The 21,920-nt window shown below is 49.7% G+C and overlaps 1 pseudogene; it reads right to left on the reverse strand.

Moving 5' to 3' along the window:
* Positions 1-21,920, reverse strand: part of LOC146205994 (uncharacterized) — a 70,450-nt pseudogene that overhangs the window by 18,330 nt on the left and 30,200 nt on the right.

A 21,920-nucleotide genomic window follows, 5' to 3' on the forward strand; every position in this document is an offset into this window, starting at 1 on the left:
TGATACACGTCTCAAAAGGAACACGTAATATGCGTAAAGGACCGACCTGCGCTTTTGTAGTCTTCGAGTAGCGCCCGACAGCGCAGCTGCGTATAATGTATATATAAGGTGCGGCACGCTCCATCGAGGTACCGAACACCCCGTCCCTTCTTAGCTGCATCGATCGTTTAGTTGCTCGTTGTTAGGCCCATGTCTCGCCTCAACCGCGTCATGAAACTATAAATTAAGCTCATGAGGCTTGCAGAACAGGATGCCGTAAGCTTACAGCAATGGTGCCGCCCACGAGCGCTGCTGACGACGGCGCTCTGGCCGTCTACTTCTCCATAATCGTCGCTAGGCCTACATTGCTTAGCATGGAAGCCACAGCGGACGCCATTTTGTAAGTGATCAGCGAGACGTTTTATTAAAAGGGTCACTCAATCATGAAACTTCCTGTCAACCCCATTGTTTTGTAGTGAAGAAAATTATTTTCGTCGATGTTTTAGCAGCAGAGCATGAGTATAAAACATAGCCACCACATCGGCGGAAGAAAAACTCCAAACGTATATGGGTGAACATTTCTCAAAAAGGATTTATGTTTTTAAATTCCCCTTCCCGGGTCCTAAAATTATTACGAGAAAATTAAATTTCAGCACGCTTTTCTAACACTGGCGCAGGAGATCTGCCGTATCGCTGGCGCGGACGGCTTGCGGAAGGCTCGATGGGCACGGCCGGCGTGGCGTTGTTTCCGGCGGCGGGGACAGGGCTGCCGCGGACGATGGCGGCGGTCGCGCTGAAGGTGGGTGTGTGGCAAGAACTAAATCGTGATTCACTACAGTCTGTGTTCAGTTTTCAGAAACATGCTTAGTACACTCATTGGGAGTCATGCTGGTTTTGAGCAAGCGCGAACACGTACAGGGCTGTGTTCGCGCATATACACCGTTTTACCGAGAGCAAGCAGAAGAGGAGGAAAATACTCTCTAACCAAATTCATTGCACTGGCCCACTATTGCCAGTACCGAGTGAACTGTGCAGCGCACGCTTCATGCATAGCAGAGTGGCTTTGCACCTCGATATATTGTCATTTGAGAGACCTAAACACCTTTACTATCACTCCTTTTTAGTGGTAATGCCATCGGGACAGCAATGCGTGTTTATGGACTGCACAAACAATCAAAGAAATCGCAAGATGATTGCCGAGGACCTATGCGGGAAGCATGCAAGGCCGAGTGCGGCTGTGATATGTTTCTGCTTCACCGCTTTACAGTCCATCCTGATTTAATTCGCCTATGAACGTTTTGTGTAAGCCACGCAGAATTAGTACCAATGACGGACTCACGAATATGATGCCCATTTTACTTCCTCCGCTGTAGTAAACACGCGCGCCGGGCAGGCCGTGCCTCCCGATAGCCCTCCGCGCCAACGATACTATCGGCGGATCTCTTCCGCCAGCGTGTTACGACCGTGCATCCGCATTTACGCGCTCTATTGTTCGCCTGTGGGCATGGAAAAGTATTGTGAAAATGTGGTGATGGTCCATTGGCTCTAAGTGAGCCTGTTTCCAGGAATCCTGTTTTGTAAGCCTGTTTTGCTTTGTGGACACCCTGCAAATGCCAAATTGACCCTGTCAAGAGAACGTCTGGAAAAACACAAAGAAACGTCCCCCTGCGGGAAATAGCAGGAAGTGCTTTCTTTCTTTTGTTCACCCTTCCAGTCCAGAAGTGCTATCCTCCAGTGATGAATGCCTCCTCTCCAAAGGAGACGACAGAGTGACATGTCCGCTGACGTGCAGGACAAGAAAGGAGCATGACTCATACGGCCATTAAGTGATTTCTCGGGAATGCAGGAAAGATTTGCAATTGTCGAAAACGGACAATGCTGGGAGCGGATGCGGCGCCACGTGCACTCGGGTTTCTGAGAAGTAAAACCACTTGTCAGAACCAGCCTGTGGTTTCTTTGCTGAAGAATAGAAATGTCCCTCCTCTCCTCGCCGTTCCCAAGCTTTTCCCGCCAACAAGTGATCACGCCCAACGAATGAATGCCGGACCAGTCAGTGCTTCAGACCATCAGTGCAGTGATGTGTTCGATTGGATGCCGATACCTGAGGGGCGTGCCCTGGATTTGGTTGGTCGGCATCTTCAGAGAGGGGCTGGACATAGGGGGTTTTAAGGACGCTGCAGAGCACGAAATGTCGCTCTGGGCCCTGGGTAAACGGCTCATCCAGTCGCTTCTCGCTATGAACTATTAACGCTTGCCATTTTGCTGATGTACCCTTCTTTTTCGTGTAAATAATCTTGTAAATAAGTTTCTCAAAGTGCCATTAAACCTGCTTGTACATATTCCACCAACTTCGAAGATTCAATCCTACTTCAACCCCGAGTCTCTGCACGCTACCAAGTGAAGGCCGGGTCGACGTAGCCCCAGCGTCACAACAACTGGTGGCAGCGGTGGGATCTGAATCTACAAGCCACAACATCTGATGATTGGAGGTGGGATCTGGATCTACAAGCTACAACATCTGGTGATTCGAGGTGGATCAGAATCTACAAGCCACATCTGGTGATCGGAGGTGGCATCTCAAGCAACAAGCAGGCGCAACAATCGGCCAACAAGAGAGCAGCTCGGAACATCGATCGCATGTGTGGGTGAGTGCTTGGCTTTTCTTCTGATGTGGACCAGGTTCTAGAACAGGGTTAGATTTTAGAACTGGTAAAAAGTGTTGAAACGCCTTTAGGTTTGGTAGTTTGCACAGTTGTTTTGGAAGTAGCCGACACTCGGAGCGATCATGGACCTACAAAAGCTGCAGAAACCGGACCTGTTGCTATTGTGTGAGGAATTGGGAATTGATACAAGTGGTTTGGCACGAAAACCCTTGATTATAAAGGCAATCACTGATCTGGGAGCCGATGATGAGGAGCTCAGTGAAGCATGGAACCTCATCGAACAAAAAAAGGAGGAGCAGCTCATACAGCAGAAAGAGCGAGAAAAAGAGGAAAAGAGGCGGGAGCGTGAAATTGAGAGAGAAGCAAAAAAGCGGGAGCTAGAAATTGAGCTCCGGAAATTAGAAGTAGAGTTGAGCAAGAGGTCGGGCAATTGTCCCCAGCTAGCGGTACCTCTTCTCAACAAGGAGGCAGATTTCAAGATGTCAAAGTACATGCAGCCATATGTGATATCAGGGGATATCGGTCTGTATCTGGGTAACTTTGAGCGAACTTGCGAAGAACTGTCCTTCCAGCGAGACACGTGGTCTCAGAGATTATTGACGGTTCTGCCCTGCGAGGCAGCGGAGGTTGTCGCGCGGCTAAACAAGGAGGACGCGGACAACTACGAGAAGGTCAAAGCTTGCCTTCTGATTTTCGGAGACAGAGATGTGCAGGCCTTAACACGTTCAAAGGCGCGAGAACTAGCTACACTGCTCATTTCAGAAAAATCAACAGCGGAGGAAACGGCAGTTAAAACAGTGGTAAATGCGGAAAATAGCGGGTCAGAAAAGTTTGAGAGCGAGGCATCTCAGATAAGTCAACTTGAAAGTGAGCTTGATGAGACGCGGAATCAGGACGTTCTTGAGAGTAACATCTTGCCGCCAGTGTCTAGTAATCTCACAAGACTTTTAAGTGGAACCCGAGAGGACTTAGCTATGGAGCAAGCCGTGGTAAATCTAACGTTAAACCCCGAGGAGATGGGGGACAACTTGATTTGCCTCAGCGAAAAAGGAAGCAACGCTCAGGAGCTTCTCAAAAAGACGGAGCAGAGAGGAGAACTAAAGAAATCCCAGCTGTCCGATCTGGGCGAGATAATAACTGAGTTTGAGGCCTGCTTCGTGGACAGGCCAGGCAGGACTGATTTGACTGAGCACGATATTGAGCGGACTTCAGACGTGCCAGTGCGATCAAGGTGCTACCGATTTTCTCCAAGGCAAAGAGAAATTCTGGATAGGGAAGTAACTCGCATGCTGGAATTAGGAGTAATAAAACCCTCGGAAAGCGATTATGCTTCGCCTATGATCTTAGTAGAAGCTCCAGGTAAAGACCCTAGGCCTGTGGTAAACTACCGAAAGCTAAATTCTCTCACCAGGGATCAAGTGTATCCTATTCCGAATATTGAGGAGAGAGTAGAACAGGTCAGTAGAGCGGCATATGTGACTACGCTGGACCTTACTCGAGGATACTGGCAAGTACCGCTCACTGAACGCGCCAGCAGATACGCGGCTTTCGTCACTCCGACGGGCAGCTACCAGCCAACAATGATGAGTTTCGGGCTCAAAAATGCTCCATTTTGTTTTTCCCGACTCATGGATAGGGTGTTAAATGGGTGTGAAACATTCGCGGTGCCTTATTTAGATGACATTGCGGTTTTTTCCGACTCATGGGCGGACCATATGGTACATCTAAGAGCTGTACTGAGCCTTTTGCGTCAAGCTGGACTAACCGTAAAGGCCGAGAAATGTTGCCTGGCAAGGGCGACCGTGGACTACTTGGGTCACAATGTAGGTCAAGGTTTCAGGAAACCCAGCGAGATTAAGATTTCTGCGGTAGCAGACTACCCGCGGCCGAGCACGAAGACGGAAATTCGAGCATTCCTGGGTCTGACTGGGTACTACAATCACTACATCCCTAACTATTCAGCTTTGGCTAGCCCTCTGACCGACGCTCTCCGCAAGACAGAACCGACAAATGTAGTCTGGGACGAACAAAAGGAAGCCTCCTTCGTAAACCTGAAGGCTGTGCTGATTAGCCGTCCGGTATTGCGAGCTCCAGACTATGGCCGAGAATTCACGGTCCAATGTGATGCCAGTGATCGAGGGTTAGGTGCTGTTCTCTGCCAGAGAGATGACGACGGTAATGAGCACCCCGTGCTCTACTTGAGCAGAAAACTGAGTTCTAGAGAGAGGGCTTATTGCGCGTCAGAGAAAGAGTGCGCTTGCATTGTATGGGCCATTCAAAAATTGCAGTGCTATCTTGGAGGGGCCAAATTCACCGTAGAGACGGACCATTGTCCCCTGGCTTGGCTGCAAACTGCGACATCGAAGAACAGTCGCCTTCTTAGGTGGAGCTTGATTTTACAGCAGTACAATTTTGAAATAAGATACAAAAAGGGGAAGTTAAATGGGAATGCGCACGCGCTTAGCCGCTGTTTCTAAGCAGTCCGAGGTGTTCCTCACCATGTATCCAAATTGATAATCAGGTTTTTTTTTTTTTTTTTTTTTCCGTGCGCTTGTATATGTGTGACTATGTAAAGCAGCACGTTTGGTTTTCTAGGCATACGTGGGTCCTGAACGTCTTGAGAGTGGGCTTTTCTCGAACAACAATGGCAGTTTTCTTTTAACCTGGTCTCTTCAGACGGGAGCCGAGTGCTTGTTTAGACATGTGGTTGAGTTTCAGACAGCTCGAGAAATTTGGCCTACAACAATCAAGACAACGCGACAAGCAACAGCGAGCTTCAAGCGTTCACGTGCAGGCCATTAAGTCGTCTCTTCATGCAGCAGCGGCGACTGCTGCCCTCCGTGACTCTTCTGGCGGGGGAGGAGGCTGTTACGACCGTGCATCCGCATTTACGCGCTCTATTGTTCGCCTGTGGGCATGGAAAAGTATTGTGAAAATGTGGTGATGGTCCATTGGCTCTAAGTGAGCCTGTTTCCAGGAATCCTGTTTTGTAAGCCTGTTTTGCTTTGTGGACACCCTGCAAATGCCAAATTGACCCTGTCAAGAGAACGTCTGGAAAAACACAAAGAAACGTCCCCCTGCGGGAAATAGCAGGAAGTGCTTTCTTTCTTTTGTTCACCCTTCCAGTCCAGAAGTGCTATCCTCCAGTGATGAATGCCTCCTATCCAAAGGAGACGACAGAGTGACATGTCCGCTGACGTGCAGGACAAGAAAGGAGCATGACTCATACGGCCATTAAGTGATTTCCCGGGAATGCAGGAAAGATTTGCAATTGTCGAAAACGGACAATGCTGGGAGCGGATGCGGCGCCACGTGCACTCGGGTTTCTGAGAAGTAAAACCACTTGTCAGAACCAGCCTGTGGTTTCTTTGCTGAAGAATAGAAATGTCCCTCCTCTCCTCGCCGTTCCCAAGCTTTTCCCGCCAACAAGTGATCACGCCCAACGAATGAATGCCGGACCAGTCAGTGCTTCAGACCATCAGTGCAGTGATGTGTTCGATTGGATGCCGATACCTGAGGGGCGTGCCCTGGATTTGGTTGGTCGGCATCTTCAGAGAGGGGCTGGACATAGGGGGTTTTAAGGACGCTGCAGAGCACGAAATGTCGCTCTGGGCCCTGGGTAAACGGCTCATCCAGTCGCTTCTCGCTATGAACTATTAACGCTTGCCATTTTGCTGATGTACCCTTCTTTTTCGTGTAAATAATCTTGTAAATAAGTTTCTCAAAGTGCCATTAAACCTGCTTGTACATATTCCACCAACTTCGAAGATTCAATCCTACTTCAACCCCGAGTCTCTGCACGCTACCAAGTGAAGGCCGGGTCGACGTAGCCCCAGCGTCACGACACAGCGCCAGAAGAGCGTGCTAAAATCGGTTCTTCACTTAAATAATAAGCCGACAACAACAACAACAAAAAAAACAAGAACTTCCTTGTAGATCTCTGATCCATACCGCGTTGTTAGTAATTTCAATACGAACAAGTTTCTCAACACAGCCTGCTACAGCCTCTGGTGCGGCGCGCGTGGCTCATCGTCTGCAGGCTGGCTCCGCTGATATGATGTCACCGAAATTTACTCTTTCTTTTACTGATACAATGGGATCGGCAGTGAGGCAGTTCGACGAGAGACAGTTTACTCTAGCGCTGAGTAATTACAAAGCACCGTCGGATGTGCCTTCGATGCGAAACAATTAAGGCCTAGCGACGGCTAGGGAGAAGTACTTGGCGAGAGTGTCGTCGTCCGCCGCACCGGCAGGCGCACCGCCTTCCTAAGCGCTGCGGCACGTGCTGCGAATTTGTCGTCTTCGTTAATGGTGCAGCTGAGAGCGCACGTTTTTCGACGTTTTGCTCAACAATACGTCGTGCAAATGATGCCGCTACTACAGGACGGGGATACGAAGTTGCTGCGCCGCCGGACGTACAGCGTGATCAAATCCTAGCTATATAACACGGCCACTGCACTCAAAGCATCATTGCGCCCGACTCGGCCATTCCATAAAGCTAGGCGGCAGGCCATGCGAAGGATCACCTCCGCGTCCCACTGTGCATATGTCGCTTTGCTTCGATAAGCGCCTGTATCCGACGCAATGCTGTTTTGAAAGCAGTGACCGTGTTATAGCTAGAAGTGGATCACCATATACGTACCTGGGTAAAAACGTCGACGGTTGGAGCTTTAGACACTACTTTTTTTTATGTGCTGTTCTTGAACCGTGGTGTAACTTGAAAGTATACCTCGTTGAAGCAGGACAGCTCGATTGTATGCTGTTCTCACTTGGTATCCGGCGCATCACAGAAACGCATGCATTCGCCAAGCTCGGTATACGTGATAGCAGCGGTTAGCGGCATAACCTCGGTGAACGCTGCCCGTGCCTTTAATGCGAAATGAAAGCAGTGCAACATCGAATATAAATATGCACGGTCGAGAGGAAATACATGACATAAAATGGGTCGTACTTCAAGTTAAATTAATGCGGCGATGACTGGGAAATCATCTTTCGCAGTATGTGTATTCCGCGTTCGATAGCTGCCCGTGCGGTTCATTTGCTGTGTGTTTGTGTGTACAGTGACCATTGCGAATATAAAATATAAATTAATGTACGTGTATCGTCAAAGATACAATAGGTACATCCTCACAGTTATCTCTGACGAGTTCGGCGTGCGGAAGCGGAGCGCAGTCCTTCGCAGTCGCCACGGCCGTTAGTGCTGTTTCCAACAGCTGCCGTCATGCCAAACGGATTGTATACGGTTTGCTGGCGCGCTCAAATAAAACACAAAATAGTACCAAGGTGTAGGATAGCTTTCACAAACACCGCGAAACAGCACTTTTATACGGCCGCACCGCGGCATCAACAGGCACAGCACAGAACAAGATGGCGTCAGGAGGAGCCGGAGCGGACTTTCGCAGTTTGGCTCATACGGGGCGCCACCATAAAACTAAGATGGCTGCGCCCAGGCATCGAAACTAAAATCGTATTGACTTAGGCAGAACCACTATGTTCAGACAGATCCAAGCCTGCATAGGAAGATCCTGGGGCCCTATTCTCGACACACATGGCTGCAGTTCGGCGCCATTTTTGTTCTCTGATTGTTTCGCAGAACAGTCACGTGTTTCAAATTTGTGGCGCGAAATTTTGGTGTGTCTAATTAGTTGTTGTTGTTATGAACTTTATTTTCCACCGATGTAGGAGGCCCCCTACTCCCCGCCCCCGGCACGCAGGCCTATGGGACGGAGGCCGGGGCCTCCGCGACTAAAGACAGGCGAAGCGACAGTGTTTCTTCGCGACTTCAGCCGCGAGGCGGACAGCTTGCTGCTGGTTGGCGGGGGACTCGCTCCGCAGTAGCAGTTCCCAGGCTTCTCTACTATTTATGTTTTCCTTGGCGCCAGGGGAATCAAGGCATTGCTAGATTATGGATCCAGAGTACCCCTTTCTCCGCAGGTTTCGCATTTATCGTCCGCCTTTTCCTCTACTTGCGCGTGGAAAAGCTAGACGGGACTTGGGAAATTCCCAGCTTGCAGGCGCCGCCAAGCGACGGCTGCCTTGTTAGTTAGCGTTCGGTCCGGTGGTGGCAGGGACCTTCTGCTAAGTCGGTAGTGTTCTAAAATTTCCTTATAAGTTTGCAGCCTATCGTCCATCCCATCGCAATCAGGCGGCTCTACGGCTGCCCGGAAGTAGAGAGCTCGGGCTAGCTCGTGCGCCGCCTCGTTGCCGGGGACGGACTAGTGCGCGAGGGTCCAAATAATTCGAATCTTTCTTTCAAGTTTTCCTTTCTCTAATATTTTGGCTGCCTCCTTCGAGACCCTCCCTTTTCCAAAGTTCCAGACAGCTGTTTTGCTGTCACTAATAACTATGCTGGCTTCCGTTCCAACGCAAGCGAGTGCTATTGCAATTTTTCAGCAGTGTCGAATTAGCTTTTTGCGGTGACGTAAGAATGACGCGAGCGTGAAAACGGATTTTTAGCAGCGGTATTCATGATGCATGGAGGGTATATATAAGTAACTGTGGAGGGAAAACAGAGGTATATATGACAGAAAGGGAAGCACTTATTACGCTTGCATTACGAATGGGCTGAAATGAACCACCCATTGTCAAGAGCCGACTCCTGAAATCTGATTGGCTGACGTTGTGTGGCGGAAAATACGTCAAACATAAACATTTATTGATGACGTCAAAATGACGTTTCATTACGTAAAGGATGTTCTGTCATTGCTGTAAATGACCTAAGTTGGGCTATAGTGCCTAGAATATACTGACTAGTGTGTCGAGCGCGCCGGCTGGGATGGCTCGAACAGCAATGAAAGCCGCCGGCGGCCGCATAGCGGCGCTGTGGTGCGAGAGGGTAGGAGCCGGTTTCTCGCGCACATTGCGCCGCGCTGCTGAGAGTTGGAAAGGGAGCTGCGCGTTGCTTTGGCTCACGTTTAATACTTTGTTTTTAACGCTCTTTCAGGAGCTTAGGATTGATATAACGTTTTAACGTGCTAATGTTAATATCGAATTGCTTTGTGCAGATTGCTCGAACTTGAAAGCTCAATCGGTACGTGAGCCACACGCTTACCAGGTAAACGCACATGAGAGCTTTCGCGTTTGGAGGAATTCAAACTCAAAGAATACAAGTCACGAAACACAGATTCGGTTTAATAGAACGAAGGCAGCATGTTTAATCAAAGGTGACAATGCGAGTGGAAGGCAATGCTGGCATGTTCTTCCCACTTGTCCAGATATCCTAAAAAGTCTTCCAAGAAACGCATGGGCTACCCGGCTTAAGTGCACGCTTGGTTATCCTGGAGTTCATTACTCGTATCAGGCGATTGATTAGCTTGACGAAGTCTTCTGTTGGTTGCACCCAAGTGTATATAGTCTCCACATCCCGCCGGTGCAAAAAAAGTCCTTTAATAACCTCATCTCCAAAAAGTTGGAATGCAAGGTCAACCTTCATCTTTTCAAAGTTATTGGGTCTTAAGCATAAGCTAGGCTGTCATCCACGGAAGGTATCCGCCTCCATGTAACCGGAATGAGAATGTCCTCAAACGGATGACGGCCTCCGTGGTGGTGTCTGCAGTGTAGCCTGGCTGCTACTCTGTTCACCCGCAATGCCCGATTCACTGGAGCCGGAGGAGTCGTTGCAGTCTTGAAAGCCAGCTTCGAGAAAACAGGAGCCCTCGTTGATTTCCGAGCCCGAATCGCCGGGTCCAGTCCCTGCGTCCCGCTTATGGCGTTTACGAGCTGGTTGCTGCTCGCATATGTTTCTTTCCTTCCTTTTTGGTGCCGTCTTGGGCACAAGGTGTGGAGGGTATAATGTTAATGTTTTGAAAATAACGATGTTCATATAACCATCTTCTACATGCTTTTGTTTCGCACCCCAGTTATGTAACCCCCCTCACATAATACTCCAATCGGAGCCCGTGAGGTATTTGAATAAAAAAAATTAATAAAAAAAAACAGCAGAACACAAACGAGGAACCTTTACTTACAGCGGCTAATTAAGGTACATCGCGGCCTGCGATTGCACAAGGTTTTGCTGAAGTCACCATCTTTTGAATGAAGAAGCTGACGAGGTTTTTTTTTTTTTTTTTTTTTTCTCAGATACACAATATGCACGAGATGCGGCAGGTTATAATCGCGATGAAGCTCGTTGGTAATGCCGCGCTTACGGTGAAACATGCGCCTAATATATAACTGCATCCATATGATATATGTGTAGCGCAAAAGGACAATCGAGGGACACAGAAAAGGTACACAACACGTACAGGTGTTGTCTGTAGCGCCTGATTGTGTACACTCTGTGCTACACACTGCTATGGAGCACCGTTACCGACTCGCCCAGGTTTGCATCCTTGTGAATATAACTGCATGCTCTAAAAATGTGTCTCGCCAACAAAAGCAGTTGCCGTTTACCTTCCGTCATTTCTATCGATGCTTCGTTTCCATTGTACAGAATGCGTACTTACGTAGCATCGGATAGCGCAGTAATACGTACGCTCCTTGTTCTAGCGGTAGCCCCGTTTGCCAAAAAAGCAAGTCTTCTCTGTGCACCACCGCTTTCTCTTTGGCATTTTACTCTGCAGTCTAGTGAGAGGCACTGGGGAAACAACAATCGGGAACCGTGCTTCTCCACTGGCGACACAGTAAAAAAAGAAGGGATACAGGCGAGCACAGAACGCGCGCACAAAACGAGAAAAAAAAACCGATGCAATCGTCGCCGAGCAGGTGGAAGTGCGGAACGACTCGCATGAGCAAACACCTACACCGTAAATAAACTACTGCACCTTCGTGAAAGCAAAAGACGCGCAGAAGCAGGTTTAACACGCACGCACAACACCAACAGATTGCCGTATTCTTATTCTGAAGAGAGAAAACTGCGTCGTCTGCTCAGGCGGCACCCTCCCGACAAGCAGCGCCCTCTGCCGCTAACGATTGGCTTTCATTGCAAATAGCGCCATCCTCGCCCATAGGGAAGCGCGGGCGCTCGTCACACTAGCCAGTATATTCTAGGTACTATAGTTGGGCGCGGAATTTGGGCTACTCGAGGCGGACGGGAAACAAACGTGGCGAATTCGACGTGCAATGTAGGCGGCTGTTAACTCACCGCAGTTTGGTACAGATTTTGGTGGGTTGTTAAGTAAGCTGACACATCTTTTGTAATTGCAGAAAGCACTGAAACGACGTTATAAGGGAAATTATCAGCTGCGTCATCTTTTAGAAGATTAATAATGAAGACGCAGATTTACAGAGTGTTGTACCTACCCTCCCGTTGCAAATGCTTTGCTCTCATAGAGAAACCATCGATCCGCGTCGTCGTTGCCCAGCGCAGCAATGCGGCCCGCTAACTCAAGCGCTTAATCTGCGCGAGACGAGGCATTTTAGAGATCAACAGAAGGGGAAGTTGGGCAAGTTGTAGGTTGTTGATGATGGTTTCGTGGGCGCTGTTTAACACAGAGACAAAAAAAGAAGAAGAGAAATAAAGGCACCAGTTCTGTGTTTTCTTCTCTTTATTTCTGTGTTAAACAGCGTCCACCAAACCATCATGAATCTCAAAGAGCACCACGGTACCTTCTAATTATCTGTCTGATTGGTTCGTGAGTACAACCTGAGTGGTCATATGATTCGATGGTTGTGCAGGAACAGCGACAGGCAGCGAGGGATCACCAAAGACTTTCTTAAACGTTGGCCCTAAACACTGCCCTTTTTACCTTGCATTATTTACTCACTGCAATGTTAATGAATTGAACAGCCTTTCTACGATGAGCAAAGCAAGCAAAAATACTCACAGCTTCTATTTTAATAAAGAAATGTATGTTTCATGTACATGGCACATGTTCGCTTGCCATATGTGATGTGTTTCGTATATAAAGTTTTCTTTTAATATGCATGCGGGCTCACCATTTGCTTGTTTTTTAGAAAGAAATAAGTACTCCGGAGCACGTTATGACGGTACGCTCTAATCATATGATGTAGTTGAGTGACATTTTGTGTTGATTCCTTTTTTTTAATACACCCTCAAAATATTCTCACTTTATTGATTTGCATTTTACCGTTTCGACAGTAAGGAATACGCGCGCGCGGAGCCGCCCTAGCTTCATACCATGATTGGTTGGTTGGTTGGGAACTTTGGGATATTCACGGGGTGGGGGGGGGGGGAGGGGGGGGAACCGGACACGGGTTATGCCGGCCTAATGTCGCGGCGGCACTCTTGGTGTCCGGGGGATGGGGAAGTGGGATGTTGGGAGGGGTGGGGGGGGGGGGGGGGAGATCGTCTTGTCGTCGTGGCCCGCACCAAGCAAACAGCCCGATGAGCGTCGGCAGGTCGGTGGTCCGGTGCGCAGCCTCCGGTGCAGCAGCGCTTGCGGGTGGTCCAGGCGAGGCCTGGTACTGCGCCTCTGCGAGGCACAGGAAGGACTGCTAGTTACAGCAGGACACCACGGCGATTGGGGCAACCGCCGCAGCAGGGGAGACCGCGATAGACTGCTGCCAAGGCAGCAGTGCGGCGGGTGGCGCTGTGGAGACCGTCCGTAGACAGCGCGCCGAGGCCCGCGAGCAGGGAGCCCACGGGAAACTGTGTCGCTCGAGAATCCGGGCGGCAGCAGGGAGGACCGCTGATTTACCTCTGCCGTGGCAGAGGTGCGGCGGTTGACGCTGAAGAAACCGCTGGCAAGGCGGCGCGTCGAGGGCCGTGAGCACAAGACCCACGGGAATGCTGGCGAAGCAGCGGGGAAACCGCAGAAGCGGCAGGGGACGCGGGTGCGTCAGGGCCCGCGGACCGTGAAGTCCGCGGGAGACTGGCAGTGGCCAGCAGGGATGCGCCCACGGAGGAGCTGCAGTGGGCCGCCGCAGTAGCCATGAGCCCGGTCCAAAGCAAGGGCGCGCCGCAAACGTGGAGGCAACGAGGGGAGTGCCGCGGGGAAATCCAGGTCACCGGCACAGCACTGGGTCGACGCCTCGAGGGCGGAAGGGGCACACTGTGAGGGTCCGGTGATCCTGGAGTCGGTTGCAGCACTGGGTCGCACCTCTCACGCAGCAGCTACGAGGTGCGCGAAGGAAGTCACGGGTCCGGGGCACTACGGCAGCAGGAAGGTTGGCAGAAGCCAGCGATATGGGGACGATGACCCAGGGAATGTGCACCAGCGGGCTGGAGCAGGGAGGACTGAACCCCCGAAGGGGGCGAACAGGACGCACGAATGCGTGAGGGTCGGTCAAGGCTGACGAGAGCGCGGCGAGAGCGGGAACGCACGAGCTCGGCGGAGCGAGCGCCGCACGCACCCGCTCTCGCCGAGCTCTGAGAGGCGACTGACGCGGAACGCGCCTAGTCGAAGGGGAGCGAAAGACGCGTGTCCGTTCCCCTCGAAGATCCGAAGGAGACTGCCACCATGATTTCCTCAATCATCTTTCGCTTTCTTTTCTTATTGTCCGTTTATCCCCCTCTGCACGTGTACGGTAAGCTGAGAATCGCCTAATTAACCTTCCTGCTATTCAGTTCTGTTTTGTTCTCTTTCTCGGATATCTTTTGCGTTTCGCAAGAGCTTATCGCACGCCAGCGCATGAAAATTTAACCGACTAGGAGTGAGGCCTAGCGTATGCCTTCTACGTCGTGTGTGTGTGGAACACACTTTCTTTTTTTTTTTTTTTGCGAAGTTTATTGCCTCAGGGCATAAGAGGAATGTCATGATGGATGAGGGATGTGGTCAAATAAATGAAAAAAGGTTGGCTGATGCAATGAAGTCGAGGAGTGTACGATGATGCGGTCCCAGTGTCCAAGCAGCATATGACTCCGGATTATGCGGGGAGAGGCCAGCTGCCACCAGGTGTCACCCGTTAATAATTAAGGGGGTATTATTAACGATGCGCCCTTAACGGTGCGCACACTCCCAGACACCCTTTGAGTGAGTGGGGGTAGCTGTTCCGGTCGCAAAGGAGATGCCCTCGACCTGCGTGGCAAGCTCAGCCGGAAATCAACTACCTTGTGGTGACAGAAGGGGGTGGTCGTTTGGTGCCCAGCGGTCGCCGGTTCAAACCAGAGAAAGGATCGGAGTCAGAAGTAACAAACAAAACACAATTTATGCACAGCAAGAGACGATACAAAGGAATACACAAGATCACTTGAAATACATAGACGAGAGGTTCACAGAATACAAACGCTAAGCATGCAATTACACAGGTATCCAATAACGTAGAGGCTTTACAATAGATCAAACACGAGAGAGTTACATAAACAAACACCAAATTGTTCACCGGGCACTGTTGCAGTCCGACGCCTCAAGAGTCACGATGTGGCCGCCATACGAGACGAGCGCCGCTCCCTTGAAAGTCCGTGGGCTTGCCAGCAGCGGGTGATCCCCGGGAGTCCAGCCGAAGCGCAGGCGATCACGTAGCAAAACGCTGACGAACTGAATGACTGACTGACTCAACAAGCGGCGCGGTCGCTTTAAATAGGGCGCGCCGCGTCTGTTTGTTAACATGCGCCAAAGCTAGCGCACACACACACATAGCTTCGCTGGTTATAGCTCCCTCTTCTCCTCCCGTCGAGCCGCGCGTCGTCATTGGCTAGGTCCCATAGAAGATGCTAGAATTTTCTGGCTGATTCCAGTCCGATGAATCACCGTCCTCCCCAGGCAATGGGAAAGAGGGTGACGGCAACGCGTACAAAGCTACGCGCTCTCCCGCGCGGGGAAGGGGCTTTGCTCTCCATGCCTTCCACGCGACGCCGTGCGGGCCTCGCGCCGTACCGGCTTGATGAAAATGGGCGCCGATTTCGTGACACCAGGTGCCGGATCCGCGTTGGCTTCAACGCTGGGCAATCCCACAGTAGGTGATGGATGTCTGCTTCTATATTTTCAGACTTGCAGATGGGGCACCCAGGGTGTGGATATAAATACCGAAATTGTGGCCACTTTCGGATCACTGCTGGTGTTAGGGCCACCCCAACTCTAATCCTCCGAAGCGCCACCTCCTCTGCACGGGTTAGACCGCGGGGGAGGCTTACCGTACACGGAGGTATAAGAGCACGTGTACGGCGCCAGAGGTGCTCCTTTCTTGTTAAAAGCAGGGTGGCATTGTCTAATTTTATGAGGTTTGGCGATGTCGATGTCGAGTTTGATATGCGGGTTGCAGCATCCAACACACTTTTTCTCTCTGCGCTGCTTTCCGCGCTCTACACAGCTCAAGCCGACACAATATGTTATAACCGTAGCTTTTCATAACGCTGTTTTTCGAAAAAGAAAAAGATGGGTAGCACAGCCAGTATCTAACAGTAATTGATACTTTGAGACTGCGAGCGTTGTCCTCACGGATGGACATTACCGGCTGCGCCGGCGCCTCTTCATCAGTGCTGGAGCTACTTTGGAAATCTGTCGATTCCTTCTGTTTTCGACCAAGTCCTTAAACGTTTTAGTTTCTGCATTTCAAAGCCGCTAAGTGAATGTGAGAGGTCATCAGCGCTTATGAACAGCAATGCTACTTCCCCCTCTCATTTTGCACCAACCCACTGCGATTATTCCATTATTTAAGCTCTTCAGCTGAAACTCGCGCAGCCTTTCCGTGCGTAGCTGATGCCGAATGTTCGACCGCAAGTATGTCATGACACACCGATACCGCAACGCCACAATATACTTCACTCGCCTCACTGCAACCCGAGGCTTCCGAATCACGGAATGCACTGCAGAGTATCGATTCCTGCAGGAGCACCGTCGATTTTCATACTTGGCGCCAATATATAGTAGCAGACGACAGCGCGCTTTTTTCTGTCACTTTATTTCTCTTTTTCTTCACAATGCGTAACCCGATTGTGTGCTTACGTAACCTGGCACCGTCCTACTCCACACGTCACGCGTACGTCACAATTTGAACAAAATGGCGAATTGTCGAGAATAGGGCCCCTGTTTGAGTCATGGCGCATATATCTATCAGAAGCGGGAGAATGTTAATCGTTCCTTAGGAACCACTCTCTCTTCTCGCGCCCCCAGTAGTAGTAAGTGGTTATTTATTAGTGTTTCGAAATCTGGCGATTTACAGCTCCTTCGTAGACACACCTTGAAGATGTGTTTAGAGTGGTTTACTGGCAAAAACCCCAAGTAAACGTCACAATGTAAAATGAGCATAATGCAAAGGAGAATTACTGATGAGAGCCAGAAGATGGGAAGGACCTTGCACCCTTTGCAGAGTATTTACTAAGCCCAAAATGTAAACAGTTTTCACCGTTCACGCACCAGTGTCTGGAGCCTGTTTCACATAACACATATAAGTTCACTGTATATTTAAGGCCATGTGCACATAGTGTCCTGTTGCTAATGGATCGCAAGTCCGGTCCACGCACAAGTAGCCAAAGTGCCATGGATCGCCACCTCAAACTTGAAGAATAAATTGAGACAGATTTTTAGCGCTGTGTTTTCCAACAAGAACTTATTTTTAGGTGCGCATTTCTCTCTTAAACCGAAATCATAATCGACACCATTCAGCCATGATTTGACTCTGTATTCGTAATGCAACTTTCAGTAAATGCGTAGCTTCCTGCCGACCACAAGGCAAACTTGTCAGAACAGTTCACAGCATGCCACCTTTTTTTTATCTTATCTCCGTCGTGATTGGGGAAATTACCTCTGATTACGCAAAAGCAAAGAGCCTTTATCGGCGGCGAACGATTGATTCATCTGGTGCAATTTAACAGTCTAGAAGAAATACTGTGAAGTATGAATTTTTTCATTGAAGATATTAACTATTGCACACAATCGACGAGTGCACCAAACACAAAAGGCAGCACCATGCATGTTTGACGCCCAAAATACTACAACCCTTACAGACTGCATTCACGTCAACGTGTCCATGCTGCATTTTCACCACGTCGCCGAAATGTTTGCAGAGCTAACTGATGTTGAGGCTAATAACATACGCGCTAAAATGCAGTGGTTATATATGACATTAATATCTGCGATGCACTATGCAAGAACCATGACCATCGCTGTGGGAACTTTCAGTATGAGCATCCGGGAAGTCAGCATTTTCCTATTTCCTACCAGGGAGCTTGATTGCTTTGTACGGTTAATGTGCAGTGCACGCTATTGCACCATCCCTCATGTCTATGCGCTCACTACATGTAAGTGCTTGCAGTAATAATTCCAGTCAATAAAAACAGCCCCATTACAATCTCCTCTGTACACCTCATAGAGGGTGCACGCTTTCTTGTAGCAGCATGATTGTAGTCGCGCTCATGGGGGCACTTTTGAGAAAAGTGTGCATTCATAGGGCAGGCACAACCTATTTAAATGAACCAACCAAAGCGCTGACATGCACCAGGTCAAACACATCGAAAGAGGACGCCACATGGTTCTTGCCGATGAGGGGAATGCATGTTTACTAAAAAACAGTACAGGAAACGTTTTGCGCCACTCAAATGTAAAATACTCTGCATTTTCGTAAAGCTAGAGCATACTCCGAAAGCTTGCCGCAATACTTTAAATTAAAGGCGCGGTCAGTGATAAAGTAATGTGAAGAGGCGTATTTTTCATGGCTCGTGGGCTCCATCATATTTCGATGCTCAGGGAAACGGAATATTTAAGCTACATTGATTAAACTTTGCTAAAGTAAAGTTTAAGCAATTTTTACCTGTGTACCTGAAAGCTTATCTGTAACTGTTATGCATGACCAGATATAAATGTTTGATTTTGCATCGCCATTCACTTACGCGCCGTCGCGCCACCAGCCGTCGCGGAGAGCGCGACCGGTTTTCCGAGGCGCGTGGACGGGAATCCCGAGGACGAAACTGCTCGCTTGTTTTGAACTTAAATATGCAATTATGCTCTTTGATGTGATGTTTTCTCGGCCAATATAGGCCCAAAGGTGGTCCCCGGCTGGCTTCCAACTACTTCTTCGTCCGGAAAAGGCTCCGCTCCACCGTCCGTGTGCGTCAGGCGGGCCCATGTCGTTCGCGGACTGCGCACCTGCTCCGATGGACTCCCGCCAAACTCCCTGTGCCTCGCTACCGCTGTCTTTATCTTTCCCTGCTGACGCACCGATCACATGCCACTCCCGTGGTTGACTGACAGCAAGCTCATGCGTTATGGCATTGCTCGCTTATGCACCAATGCAAATAGGAAAGAGGGCGCGTAGTTTTAAAGGAGTATAGGAGGTATTCACGTGTAGGCTGCAAGAAGCGGCGTATATAGTTGAGACCTACGCCCTAGATAGAGGACTATCTTGCTTTCCTCAAAAATCTCCACTGTTCTCAATGTGCAGCAAAGCACAACTAACACGAGAATCCCACCTACCGCACCTACACAAACCAGTGGAGGTATATGTGGGAGGGAGCCAGGTACCGAGAGTCAGCACCATTAGGATCCTGGGATATTTCCTACAGCAGAATAGGAAAAACGCCACCATCCTTAAAAAGCATCAGACGTATGTCAACCAGGTAACGGGGATATTCAGGCATCTCTCTCAGGAACAAAGGCCTCAGAGAACACTGCCCAATAGCTTCGTGCCTTCATAATCAGGAAGATAGCTTGTGGCACCCCCTTTCTCAATCTCAATCCTGGTGAAGAAGAGAAGTTAGAGAAAGTGATCAGAACGTCATTCTAAAGGGCTTTAGGCATCACCTCCCCCCCCCCCCCCCCCAACTCGTCAACAGAGAAGCTTCTAGCTATGGGAATGCATAATACCTGGGAAGAGATTGCTGAAGCGGTCAGGGAGGCCCAGATCTGGCGGCTCAACTCCACAATAGTGGGCCTAAAAATACTATAACAACAACAGCTTCCGTCCGGTGTGCTACCCTGTGTCGCTGAACTCCTGGAGCTTGAGACGCTGAAACTATTTAAAATTGCAATTATCGATAAGAATATGCACCCGATTCATGACAAGGAACGAAGAACGCATAGAGCAAAATTTATTCAAAGCAAACTAATAAACGACCCTCCTGAGGAATCAGCCTATTGCGATGCTGCCTGCGGGCTAAAATGGGCCGCGGTCATAGCAGTGGCAGATGGGAACTACTCCAAGAAAGTCATTGGATCCATTATTTCGCGTAACGCATTAATAGCTGAAGAGGCTGCGATAGCGCTAGCATGCACTCTAAAGCCAAATCTATCCTCTCAGATAATAAGGCGGCCGCTAGGAACTTCTTCAAAGCCTATTTTCCAAGCAGGTGGCCAGTCTACTAAGAAAGCGCTCTCAAAACGGGAGGTTTCAGTCATCTGGGTTCCAGCTCACGAGGGTCTTCCAGGCAATGAGGCTGCCCATTGCCTCGCTCGAGATGTATACGCCCGAGCGGCCATAGAGACACCGCTACCCGAAAACAAAGTACCCCTCATTACCTACAAGGAGCTCTCTGAGACTCCCAGACTAAGCTGAAGGATCTACTCATCACCAGATAGGTCCTTAACACCGTCAGAATGCAGGGCTTGGCGAAAAATTCAGGCCAATAGTTTCTTTCCTCATGTTACTCTGCATAATGAGTTCACAGCTGACCGAGAGGCTTGCAATCTCTGAAACGTACCTCTGAGTCAAAATCATTTCATATGTGCCCCAATTCTCCGGGAGAGAAAGAAACTGATCCCATTGATCAAATTACCTGGGATTCCTATGTCCGCAGCTCAAATGCGGATGAACAGAAGATCGTTCTACGCCTGGCAGAGGAGGCTTACTCAAAGACTTTCTCTGCGGCCACGGCGCAGGAAAGCCGGCAAGAAGATCCTCCCCCTGGCTGAGCCCCTGCCGCGAGGTCCATGCCGGTGTAAATAAAGTTTTCTCTCTCTCTGAGGTCGTACTACCAGATGGCGCGTCCATCGTCACGCCTCGCCCGCCATATCAGAGGTCGTCGGTGGTATCGGCGCTCCCAGTATCAGGTTCGCTCTCAGGGGCCCGCCGTACATTGGAAGTGATCCGTAAAGATTGATCAATTTGTTAAATACTTCCACATCCACTTTCGTTGTGGAGCCCTTTATGCACATGGAGTCTGGAGCGGCACTTTCGTGCTCCGGTACATAACACTGCCTGTTCGGTGTTGGAACACGGATTCACCCATGCAACAGCTAAACAGCAGAAGTGGCCGGCTGCCCGTTGGGCGCTACACGACTTGCAGCTCATTAAATTTGTTGTTAGGTGCCATTGAGGCAGAACACATCTTGAAGAGAGAGCGCATTATTAATGGCCCCAATTCCAAACTGACGTGGCCAAGGAATGCACATTTCTAGTGGCGCTAGTCGACAAACTGCAGGTCGAAGCTTACATAGGCGCTGTTCCAACAGTAAAGCGAAGCAATGCAGTTGCTTAATTTGGGTGACAGAAGGTCGAGCAAATACTTTCACACACTCGCTACATAAACGGTTCACCTAGCGAGCATATTTGAGCAACGTAGATCTGCTTAAAATGCACATAACCTACGAAACCTAGGTTCACAGCAACGCGATGTGCAGCGATAACTTTTGATACAGTTGTAACACGTCACTTGCAAGTCAAGCGCTAGCTAAAACAGCAGTCACATCGCAATTTACTCGCCTCTAAAAACGGCACGCCGGCCGTCGACGCTCTCACACACGCGTGGCTCTTGGCTTCGCTCTCTTGTTCAAAAGTTAACACTTGCATCGATTTGTACGTTTTAATATCTTCATCTGTCGCAAAACTTGTGAGTGCACTTCACAAGCAGGCCCCGATATCGAGGAATTCAATGCGAAGCAGTGGTCTTGTAGTACGCCGCACACCACGTCGAAGTTAGCAGTCGTACGAGCCGATGTTTTCACGAAGTCGAACAGTTTATCGAGGCCGACGTTTTTCTTGTTCCACGAAGTACACGGGTGCAAGTACATATCTTCTCACGGTTATCGCTGGCGCACGGAGAAATTCCGACAAGAGACGAAAAGCGCAGGCAGGATCACGAGTTTACTGCCGCGCTGGTTGCGGCGCCCGCACACACGACCATGCATATGGCGAATGCCGCGCCCCTGGCTGTGACGTCACGTGCATACCTCCTGTCTTAGCCTCCTTTATATACTCTGTGCCTGTCAACTCCGCGCTCCGCGGCCGTCGCTCCTGCTCCGTTGACAAGTTACGCCGCTGGCTGCCGAGAGATGGCGAAAGCGACGTAGGGTCACGGGCTGCTTCAAGGGAACACCGAATGGCAAAGAAAGCACAGGTATCTCAGGAGGAAATCGACCAAAAATGGGAATCATATCGACAAAAGAAACTTCAGGTGCAGGCCCTCGTCCAAAGTAAAATAAGACAGTCCACCGATCGCTGGATGGCTGATATACACGATGCCTCGAGAGGCGGAGCAAGAAAATTTTGGAACCATATAAGCTGGCT

The sequence above is a fragment of the Amblyomma maculatum genome, chromosome 1 (genome assembly GCF_055883805.1).
Source record: "Amblyomma maculatum isolate TAMU_Amacu chromosome 1, ASM5588380v1, whole genome shotgun sequence".
Taxonomy (NCBI): Eukaryota; Metazoa; Arthropoda; class Arachnida; order Ixodida; family Ixodidae; genus Amblyomma; species Amblyomma maculatum.